This window comes from Tamandua tetradactyla, chromosome X (genome assembly GCF_023851605.1).
Source record: "Tamandua tetradactyla isolate mTamTet1 chromosome X, mTamTet1.pri, whole genome shotgun sequence".
NCBI classification, from domain to species: Eukaryota; Metazoa; Chordata; class Mammalia; order Pilosa; family Myrmecophagidae; genus Tamandua; species Tamandua tetradactyla.
In genome coordinates this window covers 57,780,344-57,806,899 of record NC_135353.1, presented here as the reverse complement: position 1 = coordinate 57,806,899, position 26,556 = coordinate 57,780,344, and the positions used below count along the sequence as shown (strand labels likewise).

General features: G+C 39.0%; 1 long non-coding RNA gene across 1 annotated transcript in view; it reads left to right on the top strand.

The window, feature by feature from the left end:
- The window catches only part of LOC143670370 (uncharacterized), a 196,949-nt gene extending 170,881 nt beyond the window's left edge, over window positions 1-26,068 (top strand). Inside the window, exons 2-3 of the long non-coding RNA XR_013169339.1 lie at window positions 7,427-7,539; window positions 25,901-26,068. This is a non-coding gene — a long non-coding RNA (uncharacterized LOC143670370). The remainder of the gene's footprint in view (window positions 1-7,426; window positions 7,540-25,900) is intronic.
- Window positions 26,069-26,556: the final 488 nt, after the last annotated feature.

Below are 26,556 nucleotides of genomic sequence, written 5' to 3'. Positions count from 1 at the left end.
TCAATTACCTGACCTCCATAAGTCTCTACTCTGGAGCACTAGAGTGATGTTTTGGGTCTCCTGGAATTAGTGTCACTTCTGAGCCAGTGTCTAGTAATCCCAGAAATATTTGATCATTTCCTGTTCCCTAACACACAGTCACCCTGGTAAAAACCATAGGTCTCCTTGGGGAAAGCAGAGAGGAAAGTTAAGAATATAAATTTTGGGCAGTGTGAAAGGGTCCTTCCCCAAGGATACCCAGCCTTCCCTCATTCGAGGGGCTCTGGGGCTGTAAACTATTTCAAGTCTGGGAATAGATTAAGGGTCTGTGATCCTCTGTTTTTGTAATTGAAGTTAGACTTCTGTTCACTTGATCTAGAATTCTTCTGCTTATACAGCTCAAACAAGAAATTAGTAGACTGCTCATCTATTTTACTTCTAGGTACCCCATGATCTACTAGCCAACGTCACAAGTTTCTGTGGGTCAGATTATTTTGCTTGCTGCATTGAGTCTGTTGTCCATTAAGTTGGTCCCACCCATCTTGTCTATGGTGATTAACTGTTATCACATGATTTCTGCCAACTTGGGGTCTATTATCCCCATTGTGTTTAAGGATTCCAGCTCAGTGACAGCAGTTCCCACGGTAATATCTGACCTGCAAGGAAAGATGACTACAGAGCTCTTCAGGGATGATTGAGCTAGTCTCATAAATTTATTCCTCGAAGTTCTGCTGAAAGATGCGTCCTGCAGACATTCTTCGGGTGTTCCCATGATAAAGCAGGTTTTCCAGTAAACTAATCAATACCCGCTTCGAATGGATGGAGTCACGTCTCCATCTAACCAAAGGCCACACCTACAATTGGACACCCCACTTCATGGAGATAATGTGATCACAAGGCCACTCCCATAATTGGGAGTGCCACATCTCTGTGGGGATAATCTAATCAAAAGGGTTTCTACCTTCTAATATTGAATCAGGATTAAAGGACATGGCTTTTCTGGGGTATACAACACTATCAAAACAGCACAAACTACCAAGCACCTTTAATGCTTAAGCAAAAACCTCCATAATTTTCTTTAATTTCTCTTCTTTTCTTAAAACTCACCTTCAATCCATCACCAAATTCTCTCAATTTTACCTCCAAAATTATACCCCATATATGTCTACTTTTCTCAGTCTCCCCTATTACCATTCTAATTCAAGTCACCATAATCACTGTACTACTATACTAGCCTCCTTATTCTTTTTCCCAACTTTTCTCTTGCCCTTTTCCACAAGCAGCACTATGGGTACTCTTGTGCAAATGTTAATAAACCCATACTTAAACTCCTTTTGTGTTGGTTGAAGTACCTCTCTAATCTCAACTTGAGTCTCTCTACATCTTTGGCACTGGTTCCCTGAATTCCAGCTGCCTTGTTTTTCTCTCCATGCTGTCTCAGGCCAAATGTTACCCCCTTGGATGCCTTCTCTGATCACCCTGTCTAAAATTGTTTCTTCTCCCACCACTCTACTTTATCCATTATCCTGTTTTATTTTCTTCTTTGTACTTATGACTATTTGAAATTATTTGTCTGTGCTTGTAGAGGAAGAAATTGCATTATCAATACTTGTGATAAAGTAATGGATAGCAAAACTGTGTGTTTTGGGCAGGGTATCTTCACCGACATTCAGTTTCATTACTTGAAAACTCCGTTCATGTTCCTGGTCAGCTATGCCTGGATTAATTGTGGTAATAGTTTATGAAATTATTTTTTAATAGTGGCTTCTCATTTTCAAATTAGATCATATGTGGCACCCCAATAGATCAAACAGATAAAAGTTCAATTATTTTGGTGAAGAAGGGGTACTAGGTAGAGGAAGGTACTAAGTATTCCCAGCCAATCTAATTTCTTAACTCTCCTCTATAGGCCCCCAAATGCCCTCTATGCAATCCTAGGCTCTGTAAAAGAGTTGCTTGAACTGTTAGACTAGAGATTTAATAGAATGGAATGTTGGGTCACAACTCTGGGCCCTATTCCTGCTCTAGTTTATGCTAGGAATAAAGTAAATATATATTTAGTAGTAATGGATACCAGAGACCTCATATGAATTGACTTTTTTGAATTCCATGGACTGAGACCATGTCCCATATAGACAGATATTAGATCAGGACATTGTTCAGATTATAGGAACAGGGACTTGTCACCTTGAGGACAAAGGTTATATCAGAACATCTACTGCAAAGCTGAGGGAAATTACCTTTGAGTTTGATGGCTGGTAATGTGATACCAGACAATTAAGGAGGACTTCAACTGAGAAGGTCAATGAATAATCGTTTGCGTAGATAAAATGTACACGTCCATCTGATACTTTATAAATCATTGGTACTGAAACAAATCTTGACTTCTGCAGTGTTGGGAAACAACTTAGTAGGAATGTCCAGTTCAGGAGATATCCTTGATCTGAAAGGCTTCACCATCACTAATCAAACCCAGATGTTTGCAAGATAGTGTCCCTGTTATAGAGGTTAGTTATAATGCCAAGAGGTGAGTTGATAAATTTATCTGTAGTTTTTCAACAATCAATTTAAGAAGTTAGGTCTCTGATATCTTCATTAAAATTGTCTCCAGCAACTGGAATGATATTCGATAGCAGAGGCCATTTGGAGAGAATGAAAATGTCAATGTAGCTATCATCTACCTATGACCTCAATTAGCCAGCACACTAATCAAGACAGAAAGTCAGCTTCAGTATCTGTCTTGATGGATAAGAAAACCCTTTAAACTGCTTTAAAACAGGTCAAATGATTGGAAATACTGGATGTGTGCAGGAAAACACATTGCAGATTTTTGAAACCTGTTTTGGGGTCATAGACTGACCTAAGCATAATTCAACTGCATTTGGAAATCCTCGGAAGAAAGGACTAGTTTTAACCTCTTTTAAGAACCTGGTAGATGTGGCAGATAGCCAAGTCCTGACATGATTTCAAGGCCTGAAGAACTGTGGTGTGTTCTGACTAGGACCTAAGTCCCTTTGTGATCAGGAAACACTCTTCTTGGGTTCCTAGTGATGACAACATAAGCCTTCAGATTGATGTACCAATCATCTCTCCACAAATAGGATTGAGTTGGAAATAACCCTTTCCCCCTCCCACTTCCACCACCATATACAAATGCTCAGAGGGAGGTTTAACAGTGTGGCCAAGTTTCTAAATGTCCTGGAAAGCTGTGTCTTCAGAGAAATAGATCACAGATGACCTTGCGCATGCAGTACTTTTATGTCTCTATTTTTGTGGTAAGTTTTTGGTCCGCCAACATGTTCTTAAGCCTTCTGGTTTCATTTTTTCCTCTTCTTTTTTTAATAACAGTTTTATTGAGATATAATTCACATACCATAAAATTCGCTCTTTAAACACTTTAGTGGTTTTTAATAGACTCACAATATTGTGCAATCATCACCACTATTTAATTCTAGGACATTTTCATCATTCAAAAAGAAACCCTGTACCAGCTGGCAGTCATTCCCATTTCCCCCTCCTCTCAGTCCATGGAAACCACTTATCTACTTTCTATCTCTATAGATTTGCCTCTTTGGACATTCTCTTCTTAATTGAATTGTTCTTCCAAAAGTGTTTTGGAAAAATGTTCAAACAAAAGTGTTTTCCTAGATATTAAGATTGTTCTCAGTTTTCTTACAAGGCTACCTTAGAGTATTTATGATTCCTGAAGTTTGCTTTACTGTAGAAACAGCCCAACTGTGATCATTTCATACTATTTTTTTTTCATCAAGCCCTCTTAAACCTTTTCACATTTTCTTACCTGACAGGCATTATAGCATTTTGTTAATAATGATGTTTGGAGTCAGACAGACCTGTGTCATAATCTCAGCTCTGTCATTTACCAGGTCTGTGGTCATGGAGCGAGTTGTTTCTCTGTACCTCCCACCTCTGGTATAAAATGGGAATATTAATAATATCTACTGTATAGAATCGTTGTGAGGAATGAGTCACCAAATATATGAAAACCGCAAGTACAAAAATAAATGCCTGGCATATATTAAGTGCTTATTTAGCTATAGCTTCGACTACATTTGAAAAACACATAACTTTGATCATGTGACAACATGCAATCATAACAGGCACTGAATGATTTGCAAGATCAGTAGCAAGAACATTAAAGAGACTAACCTACAGAGCTAATATTTGAGCTTCTTGTGCATTACTGTGCTTTCATTATATCGTAAGCAAAAGTCAGGTTGGTGACATTCCTGAACATCAGAAATTCCTGGATCTTCTCATACCAAATTCAAGCTGAGCTCTCCTAAGCCAGTGGGGACTTGACAAAGAAAACAACAGAAACCAATGGTCAAGTCAGTTGATTTGTATTCCATAAACTGACAGCAGGAATTTCCAGATATGTTATTGGGCATCACATTCAAGTAGGAAAAGGGCCTCATATTTTTCAGCTCCTGTGAGAACTTGGGAGAAAAATGCTTGCCTGTCAGCTTAGATTTCACCAAGTCTTATAGGACATGTTAAAGGAGAGGTATTTTCCCTCAATAACTGTCTCCACTGTGCCGTGGGGTATATATTCATACATTACCATTAGAATCTTTCAGTTAGAATGGCAAGTAGAGAAAGGAGCTATTTCTTCCAAATGGTTGCTTTATGTTTCCAAAACCTTTCTGGAAAAAAAGAGTAGTAAGGCAGTGGAGAATGGGCTTTACTCTCTTCAGAAAATGACGCCACATGGAACGCTGAATACATCTGTCTCTGCAGGAGATGATATTAGTGGCCTAGGAATAGAACTTAGTAAAATGAAGCTCACAGTCCTAAATAGACAACTTAAATTTGGAAGTGCAGGGAGAAGATTTAATCAGGAAAATGTTCTTTTAGTTTTAATGGTTTTTCATAGAGGCACTGAGCAGCTTACAAAGAGGTCTAGTCAAAACAGGGATGAAGAGCAAAATAGATGATTCTTGTACAAAGCCTGCTGGAATTCAGGAAGAGTGTGTTGGCATTTCTGCTTCTCAATGAAAGTGTGGGTCTGTTGGTGTGAACCACACCCAGGCTTGCCCTAACAGACAAGATTCTCTTGTTAGAATGTGTATTCCAATTGGAACAGTGCTTCCTAAAATTGGACCATTGGGCATGTCAAACACAGTAAGACAACATTTAATAGACTGCCTTAGGAGCTCTGCCTCATGTTGATTTGGCTGCTTTGACACAGCATATGGAGTTGGATTTGTTTTGAACTTTGCAGATGACTGAACCAGGCTGTTGCCCATAACTTGGTGCTGGCATCTTGCAGCAATTGAACAGTGTAATTTAGTGGTAAAGAGCACAGGCTGTGGACTTAAATCTACCTGAGTTTTACTTCCTCCCTTTCTCTTTGCCTCTCTCCCTCCCACATATGTTTATTGAGTACTGAGTTATGTGTAGGCACTGTCCTAGATATACTGGATAATTGGTGGGGAACAATATCAAAAATAGTTCCTGACCCTTTGGGGTTTATAGTCTAGTTGGGGAATGAATAAACAAACAAAACAAATACAAATTGTGGGAATTGGTATGGAAAAAAACCCCCAGGGTTTTGTAATAGAGGTGAACAGGGAATGGGTAATCAGTGTGGTGAGTTCTACTACTTACTTTGTACAAATTTACCCTTGAGTCCCAAATTATCTTATCTGTAAACTATTGAGAATAGTAGTATCTTCTTTAAGGGGTTGTGAAAATTAAAAGGAGTGATTTACTCAAAGTGCCCAGGTCAGTAATTTGCACTTATTAGTAAAAACATTACTGCTGCTATTATGAACAAGCCTGGTGACATTAACCTTCTCTCCTTCATTCTAAAAATTCCAGGTAGTTTTAGCTATCCTACTAAATTTCTTTCTCAATCCCTCACTGTTTCAGTTGTCTTCCTTTCAGACACTGTGGCTGGGATTTTGAGTACTATTTCCACAATCTCATAAACTAGAACTGGAGGGGTCCCAGCTGAGGTTTTGAGGGAGCATAGCTAGCAGCAAAGTTGAATGGCAAATGTGTTTTCAGGGTGGACCTGAAGCAAAAAAGCTAACAAGGCAATCCATGTTCAGTGTTTCTCTAGACACCTTTCAGCATCATTCACTTGATCAGTCCCAAGCTGAAGCAAGACTGTCTCCTTTGCTGAAGCCTATTCACATAGGAGCTGCAACCTTAATGTCAGTGACTAAGACAGCTTACAAAATTATTTGAACAGGATGACCTCCACTCTCTACCCAATGTCAGCTCTAGGAGCCAAGTAACCCCAGAGGGAATGTATTAGTTTTGTACATTAGTAACACTATCAGTTCTCGTCAATATGATGTTTGTCTATGGAAAGACTTGGTAAGCTAACTTCTATGTCTTTATTCCAAGTTGGGAGGAATGGCCAGCAAAATAGATAGCACAGTAATCATGGCAGTTGGAGAGAATTGACTTGTAGCTGTTCATAGGAAGGGAAAAAGAATGATCTGGAGGTTTATAGTGGATCACAAGCTATGTTTTAAAATTTTGGAAGCTACATAATGCTTTCGGCTCTTTATGCCTCAGTTTTTTTTCTTCAGTGAAATAAGACTAATAATATTATTTACTTCACAAGACTGTGGGGTAGATTACATGAGCTAATAGATGGATGGTATGTGTCACAATGCCTGACATATCAAAAGCATTTAGAAATATTAGCTGTGATCATTGTCTTAATATGAGACTAAGCCTGTGCTTCTTAAAAATTTGATCCAAATTAAGGGATGCCAGAAAGCTGGATGTAGATCTAACTGCCTAGACCACAACTGGGGAGTTGGGTCCAGTTCTTGATGCCATGCTGATATGTTTTGTTTGCACCACAGAGTATTTTTGAAGGCTTTTAAATTATTTGCTAACCTGTAAAAATAGGGAGATTTCACATCTGGCAATACAGTTTTCCTTTATGAGAGTGGCTGGGAAGGGGAAGTGTTATTTGCTCCAGGGGGCAGCATCAAGGCCAGGGAGTAGAAGTTTCAGGGAGATCCGTTTGAACTCAGCCTGAAATGCTCATAGCTAAGTATCATTCAGAAGGAGAGACACCTAAAGAGATGTGAACTCACTGCAACACAGGTGCCATGGTCACTAGTAAAAGCACGATTCACACTGGCCCTCTATGGAAAGATGTTTTACTCACATAGAGAAGAGACAGAATAAGGTCGGCTTCACTAGTGGGCATTGGTTCCTCATAGCTATTTTCCCATATGCACAGTACCCTTCTCTTGTGTTTGTGTGTTGCTTTAATGGAGGGATTCTGTTCTCTCCCTTCCAGGAACAGATATACCACTGGGGTGTGAGCTGGATGTCATTAAACATTCCCACCAGAGTCAGATTGTTCAGTGAATATTTGCATATGCTTGGGACTATAGGGGAAGGAATGTACTGGCAGTCTCCTTATCTACTAAAGTAATGTGTTTTATCCCACTAGGCCGACACACCTGGTCCTGAGCACAAGTTGTATTTCTGGGTCCCAGGAAAGGCAGCAGGCCACACCAGGACTTCCCCCTACCACACTGTCCTGCAGTGTAGTAGGCTACCTTGGTAAGTAGAGTTCCAGTCATCTCTTGGAACCTTATCTTTAAGGGATGCTGCAGAGGAGATTGGTATTCTTGACTGGAAGATTGAAACAGAATGTGTCTTTGGCCCTTATACAAGTCAAATATTCCACCATTTTAAATGCTAAATATTGAAATCAAGTGGTAAGTGTGGGCTTTATGAATGCTTTACAATATCATGACTTTATAATCACCATACATATCCCTAGCCATAGGATATCTGTATGTTAATAACTGCCATAGCTTTAACCCCCATGAATGAATCTATATCTAATGGAAGAACCTATAGTGATTAGTATCTGGGCACTGGAGAAATATTTTGCTTGACCCAACCTATTACCTATTTTGTCTATGAATTCTGGTTGCAGTAACATATATAAGCATATATAAAAGCTCCTTTATAATTCTGGGTTAAATTTAATGTCTGTATTTTCCCCTTCCCCTACTTCATTTGCTTTCTCCATGAAGAGTTTTCCCACAATGATGAATGGCCCTTATTTTTGATGGATTTGTAAAGATGGAAGTTATGGTTGACTTGGGATATTATTACCTCCTTGAGCATATTTATTTTAGCATGGAAGGGAGAAGAAATCCCCTCTAGCATCTGCAAAATGAGGAATTGGCTCATTTCCCCCCATGGCATTCAGAAAGCTCATTAATATCCATCCATAAATTGAAGGCTTCTTGTTACCTATTCCAGGGTCTTTGATCTCTGCATACTTCATATGAAATTTCACCCAGAAGTTCTTCGCTAACTATGAAGTTAATGATACATTATTGATAAGAGGGATACTCTAGAACATTATGAGCCTTGAGATCAATCGTTCTCAGTAAACATTAGAAAATTGACATTCCTTGTCCACAGGTAGACACTAGTCAATCCTCCCATAGGTGAAAGGAGAATAGAGAATGAGAGTGAACAGATACAAAATTCTCATTGCCTCTGATTCCAGAGAAGCTGGATAGTATGGACACTAACCTGCTCTCCTGCCCTCCTGCCCAGGTCTGAAATAGTGGCATAGGCAGTGTTCTGAGTGTAACTCATCAGTGTTCTGAATGTTCTTAGAAAGTAAGAGCTCTGGCAATGCCCTGGATCCGTTTGACTCATGTAACTAGTAGACATATAATACTTCCTGAACCCAAGGAGAACTCAGTCTTTTCCATGGTAAGCAGCTTGATATCACAAATACTAGGAACTCTGTCTTATTTCTCTCTAATTCCTAATAGGTGGTAAAATATAGTGTTTAAGGACATAGACTTTGGAGACTGGGTTCCAATGTCAGCTCTGCCAATCAGTATCTGTATTCTCTCAACTAAGTTTCTTAACCTCTTTGGATTTTTTTTTTTTTTTTTTTTTATTTTTTTTAAAGAGAGAGGGAGGAAAGGAAGGAAAGACAGAGAAGGAAGGAAGGGAGGAAGAAAGGGAAACATTTTTAAACATTTTCTTGTTTTATTATATTTTGTTTGTTTGTTTGTTTTTTACATGGGCTGGGGCCGGGAATCGAACCGGGGTCCTCCGGCACGGCAGGCAAGCACTCTTGCCCGCTGAGCCACCGCGGCCCGCCACCTCTTTGGATTTTAATTTACTCATCTGTTAGTGGGGGGAATTCATAACAGCAGACCATATAAGATTGTTGTGAGTATTAAATGCAATCATGCTCATAATAAATAATCAAATGTTGACTAAAAAGAAAAGAATATGTCAGTAATATTTTCTGTCAATAATATATACACAATAAATATATAACTTTTCTGATGAACACACTATTAGCCTTAAAGGGGCCTAGGTAGTGTGATTCAAAAGTATTGGATGACTATGTCTTGATACTATGAGCCATTGATTGTATTCTTCAGATGGTTTATATGGTGTGTGAAGATACTGCAGTAAAATTGCATTTTAAAAGGAATGTTGAGTGGGTTGTCTATTCCCTATCATGATGTGTGCAATTTCATTTCTTTGACTGTGGGAGACTTTTTAGTCTTCAAGAGTGTCTTACTAAAATGGAGAGCAAAAACAAACAAAACAAAAGAAATAAAACAGGAAAATGTCTGAGAAAGCCATTACTAGACAACTCAACAATTTTATTGAAAATTCATTGATAACTGGAACCAATCTTTTGGGAACAAATATCTAGACTGAGGGTAGGTGGATTCACAGGTATCAGGAAAGATGCGAGGGGAGCAAAACAGAGATGGGGGGTGTGGTAGTTAGATTCAGGTGTCAACTTGGCTAGTGAAGGTACCTAGTTCTATTGCTGTGGACATGAGCCAATGGCATGTGAACCTCATCTGTTGCTGATTACATCTGCAGTTGGCTAGGCGGCATGCCTGCTGCAATGAATGATGATTTAATTGACTGGTGCTTAAATGAGAGAGCTCAACACATCTCAGCCCAAGCAGCTCAGCATACCTCATCTCAGCACTCACAGCTCAGCCCAGGCCTTTGGAGATGCAGAAAGGAATCACCTGAGGAAGGTTGTTGGAACCCAGAGGCCAGGAAAAAAGGCCAGCAGGGATTGCCCTGTGCCTTTCCATGTAAGAAAGAACCTCAGTTGAAAGTTAGCTACCTTTCCTCTGAAGAACTATACATTTTTAAATAAATAAATCCCCTTTTATTAAAAGCCAATCCATCTCTGGTGTATTGCATTCCAGCAGCTAGCAAACTAGAACAGGGGCTCTAAAAACAAATCTTTTGCCAATGGCATATTTTTCCCAGTAGCTCTTCATGAGTTCAGGATACCTAGCAAAGGTGGTGGCTTTGAAGGGACAAAACTGAATAGCAAAATGTGTGTAAGTAAGGGACGCAACCTATGGCTTTGCATCTTTTCCTTAGGTGAGATGAGCTAACCTTTTGGTGCCTCAGTTTCCCTCTCTCTGTGATGCTGTTCTACATCAGGCCACCTAGTCAGTGCTTAAGTCAAGCTCATTTTCACATTTCTCCATCTGAGGAAAGGAGGAGGAAGCTTCCGCCAGGCCATATGATGAAGCCCAAGAGCCAGTCTATGATGAGTCTGCCTTAGAGCTTGGTCCCATGAAATCTCTCTCCTGTAGCGCTGCTATCCTTTATTTCCTCCTCAGTTTTCCATTTTCTGCGTACTGGCAACTGGCATTCCTTTTCCCTCTGCCCCCAAATTCAGCACCCATCAGAAAAGAACCAGTAGATTAAACCATTTCAGTCCTTGACACATTTTCCTCACCCCACTTCTCCACACACCACTCCCACATGCAATTTTAAGTGTGGTATGATCAACACTGTCAAGTTCTAGGCTTCTAATAAAAAGCCCATGAGACTGTTGGCTTCTGACTAGATGTAATTGCAATTTGATTACCTGCTACAAGGTAAACATTAGTGCCTCCTGTTTATCATATGTGGAATGAAGACCTGAGGACTTGGAATTGCCATGGCTGGCTGACTGACTGCATTTGCACTTTTTTTGTTAAGCTAAACTTTCATTTATTCATATGCAAACTTACTCCTAAGCTTATTTGTGGAGTATGAGGTAAAGCTGAGCTTCAATGCAGTCCAGAGATGTCTTCACTGTTATTTCATATATTACTAGGTTTATAAGAATTTAGCCTCAACCCAACCAATGAGCAAAATATGGGTTGTTATGATAAGAACAACAGAAATCAAATACATAAATTCCATATTAAATTGTTATTTGGAGAAAGGTTGAAAATAATTTCAGTGGGTAGAGTTCTTGTCTTCATTTTTCCCAGTTTGTAGAGATGAACTGCTTTGTTTGCTGCCACAAGTATTTGGAATTGATCAACAATCACTGTAGCACTTATTAATGAGCCATCAATGGTGCCTTCCATGGCATTTTTTCTCAACTCTCCTGCATTTTTTACATCTTTAAATAAGAGAAGGGTTACTCTGCATTCCGGAAATAGGTCTAGCTGCATTTCATAGATAAGTAGGATCCCTCAGGTCTTTGGTGCATCTGGGGAGATCTGCATTTACATTTTAAATCTCTTCTCAATAATTAATTAAAAAAAGTGATTTGGCTTGTTAAAATGCATTTAGGAGTCATAAAAGCTACGGAGTGGTTATGACTTTAATAAGGCAGCCCATCTAGATGACAATGAGCAAAACATGATTTAGGCCTTTTGTATGTGTGGGGGGGAGTGACTATGTGTTGTGCTTAAGGAGGTTCTAGAGCAGTTGTTTCTAGACTGGGGTGCTGAAGAAAAATACTAAAAATTCTAGTGATCACTTCCTTTTAATATTAGAAAGAAATTAGGAAGTACACATTTTATACTCAGATTGGTAATGGTACCATGATTTAGTATCTACACCAGAGAATCTCATGTCACCAAATATTTACAAGGCATCCCAGGGGATCTACAAGATAGCCTGAGGGAAGGGTTCCAATAAAAATCTCACTATTTACATTCAAACATTGTATACTACATACACCTAGATAGGTGCATTTATGAATCATATTATCTGTTTTTTTTTTCCTCTGCCAAGGTTTTTTCTTTCTTTGTAAGACCATGGTTTAACTGTTTGTGTTATACAGTTCCATGGATTTTATTTTTAATTTTTAATAGTACCCATTTAGATGGTTTCTCATTGTGATTTTGATTTGCATTTTGCCAATGGCTAGGGATGTGAGCAACTTTTCCTTTGCTTTTTGTCCATTTGTATATCTTCTTTGAAAAAATGTCTGTTCAAGTCTTTTGGCCGTATTTTAATTGGATTGTTTGAATTTTTGTTGTTGAATTGAAGAATTGCTTTTATGTGCTGGGTATTAAACCCTTACCAGATATGTGGTTCACAAATATTTTCTCCCATTGTATAGTTTATCACTACATTCATGATAAAATCCTTTGAGGTACAAAAGTTTTTAATTTTGATGAGAGATCTCATTTACGTATTTTTTCTTTTGATGCTTGTGCTTTAGTTATAAAGTCTAAGAAACTATTGCCTAACACAAGGATCTGAAGATGCTTGCCTTTATTTTCTTCTAGGAGTTTGATAGTTCTGTCTCTTATATTTAGGTCTTTGATCCATTTGGAGTTGATTTTTGTATATGGTGGGAGGTAGAGATCCAATTCCATTCTTTTGCATGTGGAAATCCACTTTTCCCACCACCATTTTTTGAAGAGAATATTCTTTCTCAATCGAGTGGTCTTACTCCCATATCAAAACTTCATTTGGCTATAAATGTGAGGGTTGATTTCTGAGCTCTTAATTTGATTCCATTTATATATTTGTCCTTGTGCTAGAACCATGCTCTTTGATTACTGTTGCTTTTAATAAGCTTTAAAATTGGGAAGTGTGGGTCCTTCACCTTCATTTTTCTTTTTCAAAATGGCTTTGGCTATTCAGGACCCCTTACACCTTCATACAAATTTGATGATTGACTTCTCCATTTCTGCAAAGACAGATTTTAGAATTTTGTTTGGGATTGCTTTGTATCTGTAAATTGCTCTGGGCAGAATTGATCCTGAACTGTATTTAGTCTTCCAACCCATGAACACAATATGTCCTGTCATCTATCTAGGTTTTTTTTAATTTCTTTTAGCCGTGTTTTGTAGTTTTTTTATATATATACATAATCCATTACCTCTTTGGTTAGATTTATTCCTAGATATTTGATTGTTTTAGTTGCTATTGTAAATAGAATTTTATTCTGAATTTCTTTTTCCAATTTTTCATTGCTTTTGTATAGAAATACTATTGTTTGTTATTTTTTTGGGGGTGGGTGCATGGTCTGGGACTCGAACCTGGGTCTCCCACATAAAAGGCACGCATTCTACCACTGAATACTAGTGTTTTTGACTATTGGTCTTGTATCTTGCCATTTTGCTGAATTCATTTATTAGCTCTAAGCGCTTTGTTGTGGAGTTTTCAGGATTTTCTTTTTATAGGATCATGTCATCTGTAAATAAGGGTAATCTGACTTCTTCCTTTTCAATTTGGTCCATTGGCTCCTTTGTTTGGATGTTCCTGTTACCTGTGAGATTCTGAGATTTTGTTGAAGATAGGGTATTACTCTTCTGTTTTCATTGTAGTCTATACTATGGAAAGAATGACTGTGAAATAATAAAAGATCTTAAACTTCACTTGATTCCAAAGTGATGAGCTTGTTTCAGATTCATTTGTTGTCCCTCATTCTCTTACCTTTTACAAGACAATAAGAAGGGAAAGGGCCCCTTTCTCAGAATGGAGAGTGACTTCCAAGATATCACTGTGGAAACTGTCCAGTATCCTAAGGAGTCAAAGACTAACATTTTTTCCTTGAATATATGGAGGTTCAACACACCCACAAGATCTGTAATCATCAACAGGAAAAAAAAATTGATGCTGTGATAATTCTCTTTCTGTGCTATCTTGGACACTAAAACTAAGATTTTACTATCCCTCTAGAAACCCTCTCTCCTTTCACCCCTCCTATTAAAGTGGGTCTTCATACAACTGGCAACAGGAAACAAATTCCAAAGTCTTCGGTCTATTCTCAAGATAAACTAGTACTCCATACCTCTAGAATCAGGGATAGGCCCAGTTCCTATAGCCATAGCCAGTGTAGCATACTTAATGTATTGTCTGCAAAAGTGGAAATACAGGTGTCATTCATTAGAATCTAGTAAGAGAAATGCTGATGGGGCCGATGCCATGTAGTTTGCCCTGGTGTACTGCTGACAGCTGTCTTAAGCTCTCGAACTAGTTTCCAGTACAAGAAGTAGGGACAGGGAAATGGAAATCATTACCAATGTCTTCACCCTCATTTGTTCCAGATTGAAGATATTATGATACACATATTTATGCATCTTGAAATCAGAAATATTGGCAATTTTTACCAGTGGCTGAAGCGGGTATAAGATGCTGAACACTGCCCCTTTGGCTGACATTTTGCAAACAGCCTGAACTGGATATGGGAAGGAGGAAGAAGGTCAAGAGATGAAATACCAAAGGGATTTTTTCACACCATCACTTGTTAATTATATTCAGCTCTCATCACCATCAGTAAAGGAAAGTGGCTGAAATTATGACTATGAAAACTTCTAGCTTTTTAATTCATTTGTAACCAATGAATGATTGGCCCAACCAGGTTTCCATTTTAAATAGCTTTTTGGCTTCCTTCCACCACCTAATACAATACAGATAATTCCCTGACAGTGTGCCAGAGATAATACAATTATCATTGAGTTTCCTTAGACATGTTTTATATTATCTACTTAAAAGAATCCTATTTCTTTGCTGAAATCTAATCTAACTCGGACCTGGCCATACTAAATGAGACAGATTTTTTAAAGACAAAACGATGAACTGGGGATGGGCTAGGGTGCTTGCTATCTTTGCCTTCCCTGTGAGACAGTATCTTCCATGTAATCTGTGTCACTGCGGAGGTCACAGACCCTAGCTCTGCACTTGCATGTTCCTAGGGACATTTGTGTAGCTTCAGCTTATTTCATTGAGCATTTCCAGTTACTATATTCATAGGTAGAGATATTGAGGGGACATTAAGTTCATTTCCCTCCCTCTAGGAAGGAATCCATTGGAACTATTTCTGCTGACCATTTCCCAAGTTTTGAACAGTTTTAAAAAGTAAACTGCTCCCTCCTAGTAACCCATAGCAGAGTCTAACAGCATTTTCTCTCTAAAAGTTCTTTATATCTGACCTAAGGTACTGACAGTGAACTTAGTGCTCATTTATCCTCAATGGAATGTTTTAAAATTAAGGTAAAATTCTTGTAACACAAAAATAAAATTTTTAATTTGGAGACATTTAGTGCATTCACACTGCTGTACAACCATCACCTCTATTTAGTTTCAAAACATTTTCATCACTCTAGAAGGAAACCGTATACCCATTAAGCAGTCACTTCTCATTTTCCCCTTCCCTCAGTACCTGGTAACCATCACTCTGCTTTCTTTATGTATGGATTTATCTGATTTATGGATATATTTCATACATTTGGGACTATACAATATTTGTCATTTTGTCTCTGGCTTGTTTTGCAAACTGTTGTCTTCAAGGTTGATCCATATTGTATCATGTACCATCACGTCATTCCTTTTCATTGCTGGATAATATTCCATTGTATGGGTATGCCACATTCTGTTCATCCATTCATCTATTGATAGATATTTAGGTTGCTTCCACCTGTTGGCTATTGTGAGTAGTTTCTGCTATGAACATTCGTGGTTAAGTATTTGCTTGAATCCCTGATTTGAGTTTCTTGGGGATATATATCTAGGAGTGGAATTGCTAGGTCATACAGTAATTCTATGTTTAACTTTTTAGCGAATTGTCCTGAATGGAAATTTATAGTACTTTATTCCTCTTCATGTAGTGATGTCTTACAATTCCTGGAAATCACAAACAAGTCATTCTTTGCTCTTTCCTAGCAAAACTATCTCATTTCCTTAAATTTTTGCCCCCTTAAGCCTCAGCTTCAAATATTTGTTAATGAGTTTTCTGCTCTCCTGCCTGGTTCTCCATATGTTCTAAAGTTTTGGAGCCCAGAATTAGTTATTTTTGTCACAGCCAGAATAGGTGCAGGCTGGAGCCCCTGGACAGTGTGGGTGCAGGAATATCTGCGTAAGGATCATGTATTAGAGAAAGTGATATAGTGAAACTTTGTTTTCTAGGCAACTCCTATTGAGCTTGGAGAATTGCATTATTTGGGTTATGAATTATAAAAAATAAGAACAAACCTTGCTGATTCTCCCCTAAAAATAGTGCTGTCATCTGCAGCAGGGTTATCTGTGCTTCCTACTCATATGACCCCTCAGTGGCAGGCAAGCTCTCACATTGATCACATTCAGTAATTACAATGATTGTTATTTCCAGGCAGGTGAGAGTTCTGTGAAGGGCATTCAGTGATGCATTTTCCACCCACCTTATTTTCTTTAAGCAGGTGGCCAGATTGTAACTGGGCCATGAAAACAACTTCTAGTCCAGAGTCCTCAGGAACATTTTCCTTCCTGGCTGGTCATTTATTTATTTAACAAACAAATATAGTACTTGCGTGTCAGGTGTTTTCTAAGAACTTTACTAATATTAATTCATTTAATCTCCCTATCAGTCCTAGGATTTCATTGCCAATAGTAGCTCCATTTTATGAATAAAGAAAGTGAGATGAAGAGTTACCAAATAACTTGCCTAAGTTTTCGTAACTAATGAAAAGTAGAACCAAGATTTAAACCCAGACAGTTTGATTCCAGATTCTTTCTGCGTAACCACACTCTACATTTTTTATTTCATTCTCCATCCCATCCACCAAGCCTACCTCTTTGCCAAATCTGGATCTTGGTCTCTCCTAAGCTCTTGTTTTTCCTGTGGTTTTCTCGAGGAGACCATAGTACTTTATGCATGTACATAGTATGATTGGGGGCGGGGTTGGAGAAATTGCTCTGTCTAAATGGTAAGGTTTCTTACCTAGTGAATGGTGTTTTTGTGTACTACCTTTATTACCATGAAAGGTATCTCTCAAGCTGCTTAATCAGTTCCTTTCCCAATGTAAAAACAGAAAAGCTTATGAAAACTCCAGGTGATTTGGTTAATTTCTCAGATGTCTGTTTGGCACTAGCTGAGAGTCCTGCACTTTGCTATGCCTCCATTCTGTGCTGTGCCTGTATATATGAGATGAGGAGGGTTGGGGCATCTTGTTAAAATACATATCCCTGAGTCCAGCTCCTGACACAGTGAGTTAAAATCTTAGAAAGGGGACCCAGGAACATGCATAATAACACATTCCACTTTAGTGATTGTAATGCATAGTTAAGTTTGAGATTCACTCCCCTAAGATGCTTTGTGAAAGGCTATAGTTATTATGGAGCTTTTGAAGAACTGCAGATAACTAGACCCACCTCCACAGAGTTCATACAGTGGTGTGCTGGTAAACTGCCTCTCCAAAAGGAAATGTTTTGATTGTAGCATTTGCTGATTTCCATGATTGCAAATATTTCCACCATGAGAGCTACAATACAGAACTCAGAGTTGGGAAGAGGTACATAAAATTGGCTCTTAACAACCAGTACTATCTGGCTCCAGTGCACCATTTGGATGGGTGAGTATGAGATGGTGTGAGTAGGAAGTAGGCAGTAAAATAACAATGGGTGGGGCATTGAATTCAGCTCATAAGTGAAAGAGCTGTTTTTTAAAAAACAACAAAAAAAAAGCAATCGTTTTCAAAGCACTCTTCAACAAATAACTACAGAACAGATCCCAGAGATACCATCATCTCAGATTTTTACTTCCACCTGCTCCAGAATATAGAAGGCCAGAAAGAGTATTTTTTTAATTTTTATGATCATAATCGACTCTTTTTGTGTGAAAAATAGCATATATACAAAAAGCAATAAATTTCAAAGCATGTCGCAACAATTAGTTGTAGAACAGATTTCAGAATTTGGTATGGCTTATAATTCCACAATTTTAGTTTTTAATTCTAGCTACTATAAGATACTGGAGACTAAAATAATATCAATATAAATATCCAGCAACCATGCTTGCTTGTTAAACCCTACCGTCTCTATATAAACTCAACCATCACCTTTGATCTTTCTCCCACCCTTTAGGGGTATTTGGGCTATGCCCATTCTAACTTTTCACGTTGGAAGGAGTTTTCAATAATATGGGGTGGGGAGATGGAACCAGCTGATGTTCTGAAGAGGCTGGACCTTCTAGGTTTCGGGACTTATCTGGTCCAGGGACCCATTGGAGGTTGTAAGTTTCTGGAAAGTTACCCTAGTGCATAGAACCTTTGTAGAGTCTTATATATTGCCCTAGGTGTCTTTAGGATTGTCTGGAATGGTTTTGGTTGGGGGTTGACATATTATGATAGGTAGCACTGTCTAACTGAAGCTTGCATAAGAGTGACCGACAGAGTAGCCTCTTGACTCTATTTGAACTCTCTCTGCCACTGATACTTTATTAGTTACACTTCTTTTCCCCTTTTTGGTCAGGATGGCAATGATGATACCATAGTGTCATGGAAAGACTCATCCCTGGGAGTCATGTCCCCTATTGCCAGGAAGATTTTCACCCCTGGATGTCATGTCCCATGTAGTGGAGAGGGTATTGATTTCACTTGCAGAGTTGGGCTTAGAGTGAGGCTACATCTTAGCCACAAAAGAAATCCTCCAGAAGTAACTCTTAGGCATACCGATAGGGAGGCTAAGCTTAAGAGCTGGGTTTTAAACATAGCTTTTCCTCACTCCAAAGCCCCTGCTCTTAACCCCTGCACTTTCCATTCTGCTTTGAGTACAGTGTAGCCAGTTTCAGGAATATCTTTTCTCTCCAGCTCTGTCTGTGAAAATTCTATCCATCCTTCAAGGCCCAGCTCAACTACATCTTCCTGCATGAAAACATCTCTAAGTCATTTGCCCACTCCCAACTGATATTTTCTCTCCCATTGTTATGGGATGGGTTATGGGGAGGCATCACTATTAGAGGCATGTTTTTTAAGTAGGTACATCCTGCTTAAAACTGGATATTGTGGTGCAGGAAAGCAATAGGGCACTGCAGGTTTGGGAGTCAGATATAAATGGACTCAAATTCCAGCCACAATATTGATCAGCTCTGTTGAGAGGTAGTCATCTCTTTAAGTCTTAGTTCCCATGTTCCCATAGCTGTAAAATCGAGATAAGAGCAACCCTTCAGTGTCATCGTAAAGATTACTTATAGTATTTGTGAAGTGCTAAGCAGTTTTTAGATACTCAATAAATTGTGACTATTATTATTATATATGCCATCCACCAAACAAATACAATTCATGGCTTTGTATATTTAATCATTTGATATTGAAGGCACAGTTTTTACTTACTCTTTACTTGAATACCAACTCCCCAACCCAACAAAAAGGGCAGCATTTGAACTTGTCTTTGGCGACTCTCAGCCTTGTCATAAGTTCTCATCAAGGCTGCCAATCTATGCAGGAGATGTAGCCTTTGAGTTCCTTCACCCAACCAGGCTATAAATGATTATCTCATCTGACATCCACTCAGACCTCCTGCTTCACCTTCTTTCTGTTTGTTAAGGCTATGAGTAACTGGAGGGAGTGAGACTGGGATTGAGATGGGGCCCTTGTACTAGAGTTCTAGAGAATCAACACTCACTTTCCATGCACTATAGTCTATTTGAGTGTCAGCCAAGCTCAGCAAACTGATGAAGTGATAAAGCAGTTGTAAAAGAAACAGTCAATACTAATCCATAAGCTCAGCCTTTGATCCACAGGCAGGAGAGAAACAGATGGGTGTCTGGAGTTCACAAGCTGTTCCTCACAAGCTGATACGTGTGTTCCTCCAGGAAGATGCTGTGGGGCTGGCCAGATGAAAAGTACCCAACCCTATATAACTCCATGGTATCTAAAGATTTTCCATGATATTCTTCTTTAAAAGCTAAAGAGGGTTCCTGTTCAAAGTCTAATAGTTGAAGATGAAGTAATTATCTGCTGTTGACATCTGGGCTAAGGAATGAGTTTATCATGTTAGTCATTCAGTCATGCAGTAATGCTGAGTGAGATTCAGGTAGACAAAGTTTCACATTGTGTCCAGGATGGGTGAGTGGGGCCTTCCTGGGTATTAGGAATTGGCAGGGGTTCAAAGAGCACTTACCTTAACAATAGTGGGTGGAGAGATGGAGAATTGCTGGAGTATTGTTGGAGGTAATTTTGGCCATTCAGAAATGGGGTGTTGTGGCTCAGAAGACAAACTTACTCAAATTTGCCATCTTGCCTCAGGCTGATTTGGGGTCCCAGGCTCAGAGCAGTCCTTTGAATTACCAGTCAGCAAGTGATTTCACTAGTCATTGGTTTGCACTGGGAAACAGAAGATAATGGTGTGACAATTGGACATACTTGTAAGTGCTTCCTGATAGCCCAGGGACTGAGATGTTGCAGAGGTGTATTTCAACAGCCTTTAAAGGTGCTCTATCTTCTTATCTGTGGATGCACAGGCTCCTGGAAGATATCACTGAGTCAGAGGTAAGGATCTGAAGAACAAGGAGGGAAGTCAGTGCTGACCCCATTTCCTGAGAGCCCTCTGGTTCAGGAGAATGGTAGCTGGTAAAGGCAGGGGCCTGGGATCATACATAATTATTGGTTTTGGTTTGACTTCTTCCCTCTCATATCCATGATTTCAAAGGAACAATTACAATTTTCATTTTGATTGTAGAATAGCAAAGTCTGTGAAGGATATGTTTTCTTCTTCATATAATCCTAATTTGGGCTCAACAAAATATGATTTTCTAGAAATTATCTCAGAAGAAAATAAATTTACTTGAACCTAGCAACCATATCCAGAAGTTTTCCTTCACTGATTTCCTAATAAATACAAAATACCATCACACAAACCCTCTGTGGGGTGAGTGAAGCTTGATAGTTGTTTACACTAAAGAAAGTGTCCTCTTTAGAGCAAAAGGTACCTCCACAAGAATTTAACATCATTAATCCTCATTTAGCCCATTAATTATTTTGTCTACTCCTGTTCACCCTTTTGAAGGCTGATGTTTTGCTTACCATGTCCCTTCAGTACAGGTGCTAAGTCTTTAGTTCCACTAAATAAATATTTACTGAACATCTATTATGTGTCAGGCACCATGCCAAGCATTGGGACTAAAAAGACAATTAATTGTAATAGTTGCCATTTATTGAGTACTTATTATGTTTCAAGCACTTTGGATACATTATCTCCTTAATCCTCTCAACAGCTTTGGGCAGACATTTTACAAATGGGGAAACTGATGCACAGAGAGTCTAAGTAACTTTCTCAGGGCCACAAGTGGTAAAGTAGGTCTTTAAACCTAGTTCTCTAGTTCCAGAGTCAAAGTTCTCATCATATCACGCATATTACTATGATAAGGATTTTTCCTTGCCTCATGTAATTCTCATGACCTTATAAAGTAAATACTGCTATTGTCCCCATTTGCAGATGAGGAAACTGAGGCTGAGAGGAGTTAAGTTACTGGTCCGAGGTCACATGAGCTGTAAGTGTTAAAGTCAGTGTTTATTATGCTTTGGTAGTCTGACTCCAGAACAAGCACATGTGTTTCATTGCTGTGGTCTATTGTCTTCATAAAAGCAATTTATGATTATTACATGGAGATAGAGAGCTGAATAAGACAGATTAGTGGTAACAGGACAGAGAAAACTAGAACCAGAATCCCAGGTTGATGAGCTTGGGGATGTCATATACTATAAGAATCAAAGGAATGCCAGAAACTTTTCCTGAGTCAAGGAGCAGAAAGCAAGTGCCTTACTTTCAAATACAAGAGATAAATTCCAGAGATGTCATCTAAGGTAGGTGGCAGCATAGATCCACTCATGGACAGGTCATGTCAGGAGATCTAGGCTCTTGTCCTAGCTCTACTGTCACCTCCCAGGGTGATTGTGGGCAAATTAGGGCCCTTCTTTGAGCCTCAGTTTCCCAATTAGTAAAGTCCAAATCAGAGTCTCTGTTCTATTTACCTTACTGGGATATTATGAAGATAAAAGAAAATAGTAGACAGCAAAGTCCTATTCAAATATTTTCATTTGTGTTGAATTGGTTTTTGGAGTCAATACATCCATTGTTGTATATGTTTTTGAATCATATAAGGACAATCTGAGTTTTTTTTCTTACTTTTGGTGATTAATTGACACAAATGAGCCTTCTGGTTGCCTTTAGACATATCTAGAGAAGAGAATCAACCATTATTTGACAGATTTTCCCCCAGGACCTTGCATTGAATGATGTGTGCTTAGGGCAGAGTCGATTTTCACTTGTTCTGACTATTGATTTTAGTTTTTAAACCTGTCGATTTGGTTACTGACAGAGGATACTGGATGTGAGTTTTCTGAATGCAATGGAACCTTTCCCCCTACCTGCAATTCCTTTGTTTCTTGAAGTGGTGTTAGCTGGTGATTTGTCTTGCCTTTCCACCCAGGTTGCAAACTATATGAGACTAGGAACTTTCCCCTTGGTATAATCCCTACCCTACCCCTTACCTTCTGCACTCCTTGAGGGGAACTGAACTTTGATCTAAAAGCCTTATCTTTTGGGATCTGATTTTCAGGAAAGGTGCATGTGGATGGTATCACAGCCAATATCACCACTATTCACAAGGGCAGTCAGCCTTTCATACAGTCCTCAGCTCCCTTGGGACCAAAAATTATAGCAGTGCAATAGAACTGGATCACCCGCTTTGGATTCAGAAGAACATTAATGGTGGGCATAGATGGGAGAACAGCCTTCACACCCTCCTCCCACTGTTCATCTCAGTCACCTACCAACAGTGAAGATGCCAACAGAGTGGGAACTCACATAAATGCTACAGTGGGCATAGTTGAGCAAAGTGAGAAAAAGGAAGATCAAGAAAACAGCCATATCCTCCAAATTGGTTAGATGATGTCTAAGTTTGCCAGGTCTGTTATAACAAATATCACAGACTGATTGGCTTAAACAACAGGAATTTATTGTCTCACACTGTTGGAGATTAGAAGTCCAAAGTCAAAGCATCAGCAGGCTATACCTTCTCCCAAGTCTGTAATTATTAGTGATAGCTTGTCTGCAGTTAATCTCTGTCTTCATCACATGGTGACCTGTCCCTTTCTGTCTCTTCCTGTGGTTTCTACTGTTTAATCTAAATTTTCTTTGCTTATAAGGACTCCTGTCATAGAAACATTAAGGCTTACCCTGTTTCAGTTGGCCCCATCTTAGTAAGATCTTCAAAGATACCATTTACAACTAAGTTCACACCCACAGGACTAAGGCAAGGGGTTAGGACAGAAACATAGCTTTGTGAGGGACATGATTCAATCTACCACAATTGATTATCCTGTGGTTGTAACTAAGTTAACCTTATCTTTTCGATGTGGTGTTCTCATGCAGGAGACAGCTTAAAAGAAGTCAAAACACATATTTCTTATCCAGGGTCAATTGACTTTGGAGTTGAGCTCTAAATTAATTAGCCCTTGAAGCAAAGAGAGAACTTTCTACCATCAATCTAGGCATGACTGGCTCTCAGATGCTACATACATAGGGAACCAGCTGTTTGTTACTGATGGAGTAGCAGAAAAAAAATGTTGTTGGATCATCTAAATCTTTCTTTTGTCACCCTAGAACTTTGATTTAATTGTTGGAAGATTTTCTCCAACAGTAATGATGATTCATTGATATGACATTGGAGTCAAGGAAACACTGTGTTAGGTTTCTCTAGAGAAACAGAGCCAACAGGAGAGGTCTTAAATATGAGATTTATAAAGGTTTCTCAGACAATCATGGGAATGGAAGAGTCCAAAAATCCTTGGGTCAGCCTGGGAAGCTAGTGGCTCTCATGCAGGTCTGGATGAACTCCATGAACTCTCCATAGGAGAGGCTCACTGGCTGAAGAAGAAGTGGTGAAAGTGTCTCTTCTTCTTTAAATGCCTTCAACTGATTATATTATCTCATTGGGGGAGGTGCGCCTTAGTTAATTGCAGATGTAATCAGCCAAAGATGCAATCAAATGACTGATGATTAATACACCAGCCTTCTGGTTTATCAACCAGCCATGAATTATCCTTGCAGGAATGGTCAGGTCAGGCAAGCAGTGGCTAGACAACTGGGCATAATCATTGGCCAAGTTGACACCAGAACCTAAGGATCACAAAACTTTACCAGCTATGTGACCTTGGGCAATTCACTTAATCTCTTAGAGCTATAATAATGTTGTCTGTTTGCCTTGAACAACAAGATTAATAACATCCTCCTCACAGATATGCAGTGAGGATTAAATTAGATGCCATAAATAGCAGCCAGCATAGTGCCCTACCATATAGGGGACATGCAACAAGTACCAATTCCTTCCTTGCTTAGGTTTTATTTGGCAAGATGACCTGAATGCTGATTTAGTTTGAAAACAAAAATAAAACAACAACTTTTCTGCAATAAATAATAATTGTTTGGTTTGTTAATCAGCACACTCTTTATTCTCTGAAGTTTAATGAGATAGTATCTATCCCCTTATCTACTCTTATCCCTCTTGTTCCTTCTGTTGGGTCATCAGCCTTGCATAAGGAGGACATAACCATGAAAAAGCAAAATAAGTTAAGTCTAAGAATGAAGCATGTGTTCAAGTAAAATAGCTGAATTAACTGAAGGTGTAGTCCAGACCCATGTACTGGAGTGGTACCGTCATCAGTGCTGTATGTTCTTGGGAACTGGAAGCCCTTGGGTCTTTGGTCCCAATATAAGAATTCTATGTCTGTGGTTATAGTCAACTCCAATGTTAGAGTTCTACATGCCAAGGTTTGTGATTTCCACAGGCTGAACTTGGGGGCAAAGCCTGCAAGCCATGAGTTGTCCTTGAATCCCACACCACTACCTGCATTCACCCCTCTTTTTCCTTTGTCTTTGCCAGAACAAATGAGTGGCGAAGAGAAGTCAGGTTGATAGGCTCCTTTTCACATTTCCCAAAATCTGATTTTTAATTCCTACTTCAAGCAGGTGGGATGAATAACACACCCCAATAAAATACAAGTCTAGATAGCTTGACTTATCACTGTCAAACAACTGTATTATGATTACTCAAAGGAGCAAAAAACAGGGAGTGCACAGTAGAGCTTTTATGATTCTGGTCTGGTGACTGCTTGTTTTGTTCTTGATGTTAAGGATTGGCTGGTATTTATCAAGTAGGTGGATAGGCTTGGCTTCCTTGATGTGTTCAGGGCTTCTACTCTTGGATCTAATTATTCAGTCCTGCCTCTTTTCAGGATTCACATATCTTTCCTTCTCTTTTTCCACCCCAAGTTGTTTCTGGCAGCAAAACTTAGAAATGTCAAGGTCTGCTCATAGAATTATTTGTAACAGACGGCGTCAAACTCAAATGAATAGATATTTTATTTTTGGCTTCTTTGAGACATAACACTTGTCCTCTGTGGCTCATTGAAATTAACAGATTCAGTCAATGACAAATGGAAAATATTTACCCTAGGCCAGAATATGGCTTTCTTAGCAGCAAGTGAAATGACTGCATTCCAAATATGGGGCAGACCTGAGCCTGCAGCTGATTCAATAGGACTGCAGGTATTAGTATCTAGGTCTGACTTGGACTATGTTTTCTAAGTTCTCAGAATGACTTAGTACTTCATAATATCTATGTTGTTTAGGTTTGGGCCCAAAGTGATCCCCGTATTTGTCCTCACTGACATAACTGTTGTCTACCTTAGAGGCAGTACAAGACTCTGACCGTGTCTTCTATGAAGACACTATTGACTACACAGCCTGTCACGGAATTAAGTTCCAAAATACTAAAATAATTTTTTCTGAAGGTATTGTACAATATTTTTTCAGTTACTGTGAACTAAGCAAAAATGCAAATATCAGTTGTATTCAATAAAAAATCCCTGCCAATTCTGCTCTCTATTATGTCTAGCCAACTCCTCATTGAAAAGTTGGGCCTGGTATCCTTCCCAGAAGGTCAACAGATTGGCTTTATTGGTGCATCAGGGAAGGAGCCATTTCTGAGGCAAGTATTCTGACTTGCTGCCACTCTGTCCTTGGCTGTTTAAATCTAGGAGATATCATGAGTAAATTGGGAAATCTCAGCTTCCAAGATTCTACTCAGAGTTAAGCTGAGTATATTATCCATTTTAGAGCTGTAAATGTTTATGAAAATAATTCCTTATAAGTACTCATATAGAGCCATACATCCCAGGATGTATCAAATGTTTTTGGCAACCAAGTAAGTGATGGCTTTGGAGGTGGGGTGGGAAAGATATGAAGAGAAGAGGGAAGGTGTGAAACAGTTTAGATTGTTAAGTTTGCCCAAATGCCAGGGATTAGAAGAATGATTTGGGTGAACCTCACAGTTTACCTAGCAGATTGTGTTTTGCCCAATTTTGTTGAATTGGTTCTGAGGACCCTGTGTCACAGCAGCATTCCCTCAAATACGTTTTTGCAACTTCCTAGCCATCTGATCTACCCAAGTGTAGGAATTTATGAGCCTCAGTTTCCTAATTTATGAAATAGGAATAAGGGTATGTGCCTTTCCCTTTCCTTCTCCAAGGTACTGGGCTTTCTTCTCAATCT